This window comes from Papaver somniferum, chromosome 2, assembly GCF_003573695.1.
Source record: "Papaver somniferum cultivar HN1 chromosome 2, ASM357369v1, whole genome shotgun sequence".
Lineage (NCBI taxonomy): Eukaryota > Viridiplantae > Streptophyta > Magnoliopsida > Ranunculales > Papaveraceae > Papaver > Papaver somniferum.
Genome location: NC_039359.1, coordinates 82,735,944 through 82,746,268, shown reverse-complemented (window position 1 = coordinate 82,746,268; position 10,325 = coordinate 82,735,944).

Genomic DNA, 10,325 nt, shown 5'->3' with positions numbered 1-10,325 from the left:
GACATGTTTATAAAATACTTCGAAGACATAAATAACATCTGATTTGACATGCATTGGATAAATCCAAGTAAAGTGACTGAATGCATCAACAAAAATTATATAATACCGAAAACCTTCATTAGATAAAACAGGAGCAGGACCCCAAACGTCTGACACAATTAAATCCAAAGGACTGTCATAGACAGTAGTACTAGAATAAAATGGGAGTTTATGACTCTTATTAGCTAAACAGGACTGACACATATAAAAGCTAGAAATAAACACTGGAGATGATGTTTGGAGACAACTGATCGAACCGTTTTGAGCATAGGATGTCCCAAACGGTGATGCCAGTTCTGAAGAGATGTGCGTTCTCCAACAAAAGCAGAAATAGACGAGATTGGACAAATAGTGTATAATCCATTCTTAAGCATCCCCCCTGAGTATTACCTTCCCCAAGCAACGATCCTTCACAAGAAAATAACTACCATGAAACTCAAAGAAAACGTTATTATCACTACAAAATTGAGACACAGATAAGAGGTTTTTGAAAGGTATGGAACATGAAGGATATTTGATAGAAGAAACTTACGCCGCGGGGTAGGAAGTACACCATTACCAGTATTCGATATTGAGAGATTAGAGCCCCCGGATGTGCGCACATGATCTGGTCCTGTATATTCATAATGATTCTCCAAATTGTTGAGATTGTTTGTCATATGGTTGGTTGCGCCACTGGCTGGAAGCCAATCATAAGTATAATTGGGTTGTTGTTAAGTAGCATATGCAGCAGGAGGAGTGGTTGCAGTGCGAGAAGGAGGCCTGGTACCTCTATTGACATTACCCTTGAGTGGTTTACGTCGATCATGAGAAGGGTAAGTTACCATATCTAACCTCTTGCGACACTCCCTAGTGCCATGATAGGCTTTTTGAGATCCTATTCCATCCATTTTGGTGGTTTCTCACATATTTGGAAAATAGTTGTTGGTGTTCCATCTCTCATAAGAGGAACATCACGACTGCGATTTGTAGAAGTGGCATTAACATGAGGTTGAGATATATGAACTTGATTCTGTGTGGTGATACGAAGATCATATGAAAGCAACATGGATTCAAAATCATCTGTAGCAATAACACCCATGGTGGTGATTAATGAGCTAACAATCGACTCATATGCTGAATCAAGACCTTTGACAACATAGTGACGAGATTTTTGTCTGAAATTTCAACTCCACTGGCAGCTAGCGAATCAATAATGTTTTTGACTGAATGAGTATGGGACATAGTTAAGTTTCCCTTCTTAACGGAAGAAAGAGATTCTTTAAGGTGAATAAGATGTGCATCGGTCTTTGATGCAAAAAATCCATCCAGTTTGGTCCAGATAGAGTGTGAAGTTTCACATGCCTTAACTTTGGCGAAAATTGGAGAGGTAAGAGAAGACATAATCCACCCAAGAAGGAGTTTGTTTGTGCGTCTCTATGACAAAAATAACGTATTAGGAGCTTCATTGATAATAGCTAATGAACACTGGTGAGAACTATCGATGAATTTTTCTAAATCATAACCTTGCAAATAGGGCATAAATTGAGCTTTCCACAAAAAAAAATTATGACCAGTTAGCTTCTCCGAGATAGCACCGTGTAACTTTTCAAACGGGACGTCATAAGTGGTTGAAGAAGCCATGGTACTGGAAGTGCTCATAGTAGTTGATGAAGAAGAAGTGGTAGAAGAAGTGGTTGAAGATTCTGTAGCCATGATGAGACAAAAGAAATTAAGAAGAAGAAAGGTAGGAAAAAAGAAAAAGGATGAAGAAGAGAATCTAAAAAACAAAAAGAACAGGTCCGTGAGATCGTCCTGTCTGATACCAAGCTAGAACAATGTTTTGGTATGGTTTCTCAACTTGAGAGAACCAGAAGAGAAAGATTTATATTTATAGTGTTGTATGACGGTGTACAGACTTAGACAACAAGTATTTACAAAAATAGAGTACAAACTAAAATAGGAAATCTAATCTGAGTAAGGAAATCTATGTAAATCAAGACTACATATCCTTTTCTCTAACATGACGTTGGCTTTCGTAATGATTGCTGGTTTGCAGTTGACGAGAATAGATGATAGGTGTTTGCAGTTGATGATGAATGCTGGAAGATACGATGAAGGATTTCAGTGAGAAGGAATGAGGTTGGAGATGGGATTACTACTACTTAATTCTGGTAGTCGATGGAGTTAAGTATGTTGGGTCGAGTTTGGATTCTGCTGAGATGAAGAGCTCAAGATACTGATGGAACTCGATTGAGGAAACGGATATACCCTTTGCTAGCAGGGAAGATGATTTTGCTGTCATTAGCAGTGGCAGTTGATCATGTAGCTCGTGATAGAGGTTGGAGCTTGAGGATGTTGTTGTGGTCAAATAGGTTTGAGCTCCAGAAGAAGTCAAAGCTGAGACTGTGATGTTGCAGGTGATGGTAGAGAAGAATGGATAGTCTTGAGTTCGAAACAGAGATGTAAATGGAATTCAGAAGGGGTAATCTATGGTATCCATGAGTTGGACAGCGAGAAGTGTTTTGGTTTTACAGGGTAGTTTGCGGATGGAAATTTTCAGCCGTAAAACTGTCGCGAAAGTTACAGAAAAGACACATTAGAGTTTACGCATGGGAAATCTAGCAGTGATTGAGAAGAAGAAATCTGAGAAAAAAGATCCAGGAGAAGTTGCGGATGGGATATCCAGGCCGTAATAAGAGAAGAAGAATAGGTTGTCAGTTCCGGAAGACTGACAAGCCAAATAAAGTTGAGAATTGATTTGGGCCGGATTATTTGTTGTTCATATCTGAGCCCATGAAGAGTGTTTGTACGTGGGTTGTGATTTCACACGAGTTTGGTGTTAGTCTGGCAAGTGGTTGCAACATATTTTGATCGGGATTTGCCGCACATGCACTTTCACAATTAAGATACATATAAAAGAAACACTTCTTAACCTAAGGAGATATCACATCTCTACATCTCATATTATACTTTTGTTCTTCATTCATATTTTAGGGTTTACCCCTTTAGGGGGAAACCGGGAAACGGTGTAAACATGAGAGGCTAAACTTTATTGATTAAGGATGAATTCAATGTTCTAGCATGAAGCTTTATTATTATACAAGTTTTTTATTAGTTTGAATCATCTTATCGTTTGTTTTCACTACATCTAATGTTTATAAGTGATTCTTAGATTAATTTGGGATGCATACTAGATTAGTCTATTGATTGTTCTATTGCTAGTATTGAGTTAGGAGATAAGTAATCGTCGAATAATTCATACACAAGTAGAAATCGCAAGACCTTGCAGAGGGATTGTGTGGAGCAATTGCGAGTGAATATAACACCAGCAAGTGGACCTGGAGCTAAGAGTTTAACTAATGGGATCAACCTAATTCACAAAGCCTAAAGCGTTCGATTGGATTACACCTTGAGTGAGCTACTACTTGGTGGTTCGGTTGGATAGAATATGATATCGGAGAGCTTCCACATCCGTGGTATAAGAAGTTTTGGGGATAGCACTGAGCTAGATGATATTCTACGGTTGGTGATGAATGGTTCTAACGAAGATAGATAAGTATATTAATCCAGCTATCGCTTGGTAACGATGAAGGATTCCTTGATCATATCTTTCTTTATTTGTTATTACTTTAATTTTACTTGATGAAACAATCCCCCTTGTCTTTTATTATTTTGTTGAATCAAACAACATATCAATTACACAACTCTCTGTGGGAACGATCCTTACTACCGTTATATTACCAGTTAATTAGTGGGAAATATCTTGATTTATTTGGTGTGGTTACGACATGCATCAGATATAATTTGATTGACTCTTGAACGTTGGCATTTGGTACCTTTCAAGTTGTTTCACATAATAATCAGGATCGCGGATTTCTATCTGTTTGATTTTCTAATTACATTGTGAAACAAAGATTAAACTCTTGGATATATTTCCATTTATTGAGTTTGACTGTCTAGTTGATTCTCTTGGAATTATATTGGAGTTTGTCCATACAGATTTCCTAAACGAAATACTGGGTGAGGTTGTTAGACCTCTGCTTTTTCAATTGGTATCATAGCAGGAAAACACGATAAACCTAATGAGTTTGTGTTTGATTGTTCCTAAAGACTGTCCCCATGGGAAATCACTTTGGGAAACATGTTTTGGGCATCTGTGACGTATACCAGAAACCTTCAAATATTGTTCTTAGTTTATTCTTCTCAAGACTGCTGGTCTCTCAAGATAATTTCACATCATCTAAGACGTTAGAAATCCTAGATGATGAAAAAAAATCTAAAGGAAAAATTAAAGATTGCTTTAAAATAGTTCGTTGCAGGAAACGTGTGAATAAAAGCTCAAGGATATGGAATCTCACTAAACTTCTTATTAATATTTTTGAGGAATACTATCGAGATGAATCAATTGACAAAGATCTGTTTATGGATTTTGAAAACGTTTTTAAATATCTGGAACGACTTGTCTTGATTAAGGAAAAGGCATGTTCTAGTAAAAATTATGACTCTGTCATTCGTGACACTCATTCGAGTTTTGGCAACAACTCTGTCAAAATCGATAAATAGATTTTTACGGGTGGTGTTGCAAGTTCCAGCTATTTAAAAAACCCTTCCTTTACTCATAAGAAAAAGGAGTCAAAATTTTCAAATAACCCTGAGTATAATCATTACTATGATTATACGTCTGGTACATTTCATAAATATCGACCGGAGAAGATACATGAGGATTCCTCTGCTCATCTTGCCTCTTGGTTACAAGATTGGTGTCACCCCATTTGTATATAACTTGGAATGGGGCAAGTAACGGTCTGACTTGTTTTGTGTCTTTGTATTATGGGTTAGTTTTATCTTTTGAAGTTTATTTTCCTTGAAGAAAAACTCGTTCGACGGATTTTTTTTATGTCCACCTGGGGTTAAATAAAGTGATGTAGTTCCACTATTATCCTTTTCTGCACTATGTTGATTTTTCCACAGTGTGTGAACCTTGTTAGTTGAACTATGAAAAAAAAATCCCACTTTCCTTCTATGGGTCACGGTTCATGAACAGGTCCAAGCCCATCGATGGGTATACAAGAGTTGTGGTACGCGTACCCTTCTTCTTTCTTCCCTTGTCAGCGTACGTGAACTAAGTTTTTTCTAGGTTCACATTTCAACTCCATTAAAATCATTCTTGGAGGTCCAAGGGAGTCAAAAGGGTGTCTTCACCCTCAAGAAGCATTTCAAGTAAGTTTTTTCTTCTTTTTGATCTCTCAATTTTTAGATCTCGAAATTCAAGGTTTCAAAAAACTTGGATTCATCATCTTCTAGCATGATTATACCTAAAAATAAAGATTTTATATTAGATTTATCAATGATTCTAGTAGTAAGATATTTGAAAGGATTTCTACTAGTGGTTTCATTCTAGAAAAGAAACTGGATATGGTTAGTGGTCATAAAGAAGATTTGGTTTGTTTTGAAAAATTTAATCTTAGAAACATCTTTAATGGTCTTGGTGAAGGTTTTGACACTCTCAGAAGAATTTTCAACGCTAACATCCATGATGACATAGAATTCAAGGCCATGATAAATAGAGAAAGGATTCTTGTTAATAGAGAGTTGATTTCAAGGATTACCAAAATTCCTCTGGGTAATTTTTGCCTTCCTAGACCAAGGGAAGAAAGACCATCTTATGAAACCATTTCTAATGGTCTTTGTGGCAAGAGTGTTGATATTGAAGGGAAATTTCTTACTAATTATCTTAGTCTTGCTTTGATGTCTTTCGAAAAACTTGGTATATCTAATCTTTGTCCCTCCACAATTGAGAATTCTTGGCGGGGTCGTGAGTTTGCAGAATTAGTCTTTTTCCTTGAATTGGGTTCTCAAAGTCTTGATATTTGTGGATTCATCATTTTTCAAATGCTCTCAATGACGTTATCCAACAAGAAGTTAGGCTTTCCTTTCTTAATTGAGAAAATTTGTCGAGCATACTCTATTGCTCCTATTGACAATTCTGTTGGAACTCCCAAACTTTTTCGTCCTTGTACTTTCAAACATATGAAGGAGAATGCTTGCAAAAAACAAAGATGTGATTCCCTTGACGGTTCTTGTGATCCTACCACCTTGAGTCTTCTTTATCAAATTCACAAGGGTGTGTGTAAGATCAATTCCAAGGTAAAATGCGTGCAAGAACAATTACCTGTGATTGCTTCTAAGTTTCCCGAAATCAAGGAAGATATGGATAGTATTCAAGCCTCTTGGATGGTTTCCGATGATGAAGATGATGATTAAAATCTTTATCTCTTGATATTTTTATTTTGTCTAGGAAACTTCTTATGAGAATTTATTCTTATGTTTTAAGAAGGATAACTAGGGTTTGGAATAGCACATATCGCGATTAGACATATCTATTTTCAACGATTTTCATCTTGCAATGTTTATAGATTTATTTATTTAAATTCTAAATCTTATTTGGAAGATGATTTTGCATTATTAATCTTTATTGGTTTTATATATTGCAAATAATGTTATGGGATATGTGTGTTTGCGTCCATGAACTATGATTATACCATATATGTCAAAAGTTAAGTCTATCATATGTCTTTATGAAAATATTGATGAAAAATAGAATGAACTTTTGATAACAAAGATTAAGTCTCGTAGTTAATTTAATTGAGTTTCTGGATACAAATTCATGTTTCATGTAATTTGTTAATGTCCAAAGAAATCCTTATTTTCTTGTAAAAATAAGGTCGCTCTTGTTGTTCTTTCGGGAATGACATTTTATGGGGGAGAGTTCTTAATTGAACTTGTGCTTAATTGCCAAATCTTTGTGGGTTGTGTGTCTGTGGAATATTGTAGGAGTTTTCTTGTATCTTTATAAACTCCTTGATGAATATACTAAGTTTTGACTAAATCATCGAAAAAAAGTTGATATGTTCTCTTTTAGTCATGAAGTATCTCTATGATAATTTCATTATGATCCCACTAGTTTTCGTACCTTTGCCAATTTATATTGACAAAAAGGGGGAGAATTAATGTGTAGTTCACAGTACAAATACATATGGTTTATGGATCATTATGTAAGGTGGAGTGGTTTTCATGTGAGACGAAGTATTGATTAACGGGGAGTGATACATATCACCATAGGATTGTTGTAAAAGTTGTGATACAATTGGACTTTGATGATGTGTAATAATACTATGACACTATATAGCAATGATTGAGAGCTACTGTTTTCTCATTGTTATAGCTACGGATCTTCAACAACTATGATGCTGAGTTGAACACGTTCAGAATCACTGAATACTTGGAAGTGACTAAGATTTAGAGTAATTTTGAAGAACCAAGGAAATCAATCATTTTGATGAGAAGCTACAAAGTTTGTTTATTTTGTAATCCATATGTATTGATAGTTTTGTCACTAAAATTGACAAAGGGGGAGATTGTTAGAACACTTCTCGTTCGAAATCGCAAGCGTTGCTATCTCAAGCTTGTTTGTCAAGTTTAGTTGTCAAAACTATAAGTCTTGATTTATAATCTACTTATAGCTAAGTCTCGGATTAGGATAAAAAGTGTAGTTGAGCATTAAACTTCACGGTGTTCATCGATTGAAGACGAAGAACTACTAAGGGGAGCTTGTGGAACTTCATCAACAAAAGGTATGTGGATACTTGAACTCATCTATCACTCAAAAGTCTATCTACTCTATATCCTATTTGAGACAAAAGTCGTATACAGTATAACTTCTATATAATAATAGGTTTGGGACCAAGAAAAATTATTATTTTAAAGAAATATTATATTATCGATAATATAATAAATTATTATTTTATAATTAAATAATATATAATTATTTTAAAAAGTAATTCCTAGCTTGGAGGTTGAATTATACTTGTAGGTTAAGTAAAATATCGACTAATTTTGTAAAAGCATTATATTATTAACTAATTGCAATACAAATACAGGCACTCCAAGCATTAATGACACTTCAAAATTACTTCTTGTTGTTATATAACAACGTGGCCCCGGATACTTTGATTGCATTACAAATTATTGGGTATGAACTACAACTTGATTTGAGTTCTAAAGAAAAAGAAACCAATATTAAATCATATTTTGGAAAAGTTTAATATGTATGAAATTAATTTTTTATTTTTCTAGTAGCATTATTATTTTAATTATTATCTGGGACCTAATAATCATTAAGGGAAACTTTTAAAATGCATTATTTTATAATTGTATCGAATTTATTATTTTAGCACTAAGGGCCCGAGTCGGAACCAAGAAATTTTATTATTTTAACGAGAATATTATATTATCGATTATTATTTTAAAGAAGTTCTATTGTAGCTATATAAACTTCAATTATACACATTTGATATTTCGACCTGAATTTAACTCGCTTACATATTTATCGAAATATGTGTTGGTAAGCTTTCGCTTTAACCAAGTTCATCTTATATTCTTGACGAAAGTCAAAATATGATCATGTGAAAATCTCCTGGTAACATTTTACATGATTTGTGTGAGACGGTGATTTGATGTAGACTCGGAATGTTTCATATTGATCATTCGATCACTTGAAAATTGCTTCGAATCTAATAGTTTGTGTGAGACAGCTATTGTCGACTTCTAATATTGAAATGGGATTTTAGAACTATTAACCATGATTGGATATAACACAATATGCGTACTTCTTTACTATTGCAAGTTATTCCAAGTCCGGGAACCATAGTATGCATACCCGTATGCGTACTGGTTGGTTTAATGAAAGTCCGAGAACTTAGTATGCATACCCGTATGCGTATTGGCTTAAAGTTCATGTCCGGAAATTCAACTGAGTTTGAAAGGTATGGGTGCTCGTTCACATATTGGCGAACCCAAACTTAGTCCGGCCACTTGCATATGCGCACCCGTTTGCATATTTGAGTATTTAATGTTCCAAAATCGGTTTGTTCATGAACTAATACATTGATATATTAAGGAATTTAATCTTTTGCAAACCGTGACTATAATGTTCATGAATTGATTCAAGTGAATCAAAATCGATTTTGATTCAATCGTGTCTTGTATACTTCTATGAGAATATAAACAATTGAACAACTCTAGAACTAGTTTCATATGATTCATTTGAACTAGTTATGGTTAAGATGAACAAGGTTGATATGAAAGTGTTCATATGCCTAACTTCGGTTAACTATTGTTGAGCCAACAAGGTTACACGTTTAGGTACGGTTACTCATATATAAATGAAGTCACTTTTCATCTGTGTGTAACAAGCTAAGTTCGAGCTAACGGTTGAAAGATATTAGCTTGAGTCTAATCAGGTTTTCATATAACGGTGAATATTGAATGCATTGTTACCAGGGTAACATTGATTGCAATCCATGATTTGGAGACTATATAAGGGATAACTCTAGCAACTGGGAAACCTAATCCCCACACCTCACATGTGATACTAGTTGCGACTAGAGTCGATTCTCCTTTAAACTAGGTTTTTTTTAAACCATTCTAGTTTAACGACTTAAAGAATTCATTGGGATTGTGAAGCCAGTCCCAACTATTTTCTCTGTAGTTGCATGTTCTGATCTTGCTGTTTTGTATCGTATTGAGTACTATCTTCTTTAAGATTTTCTCGAGATTTAATCTCCGATAGGCAAAATAAAAAGTAGTCACAAACATCTTCGTCTCATCGTTTGTGATCCCACAATATCTTGTTTCGCTACCATACGATTAAGATTATTGTGAGGTGATTGATATTACTAGGTTGTTCTTCGGAAATATAAGTCCGGTGTATCAATTGGTTCCTGTTCACCTTGGTTTATCAAAAGACTGGACAAAACTCATAGGTATTTTTGTGCGAAACAAATTTATGTATTCAATAGACTTTTCTGTGTGAGACTGATTGGTTTATCAAGTCTTCGACTCTGGGTCGTAGCAACACTTAGTTGTGGGTGAGATCAGCTAAGGGAATCAAGTGCGCAGAGTTCTGCTGGGATTCATAGGCGTAATTGATCAGTGTGAGATTGGTTAAGGCTCAACTACATTCCAGTCTGAAGTTAACTTAGAGTAGGATAGTGTCTGTAGCGGCTTAATACAGTGTGGTGTCCAAATCTGGACCAAGTCTCGAGGTTTTTCTGCATTTGTGGTTTCCTCGTTAACAAAATTTCTATTGTTTGTGTTATTTCTTTTCCGTATTATATTTGTTTATTTAATTGAAATATCACAGGTTGTGCGTAGTTCAATCAATTAGATAATCTAACCTTTGGTTGTTGACATAATTTGATTGACACTTGAACATTGGTCTTTGGTACCGTTCAAGTTGTTTC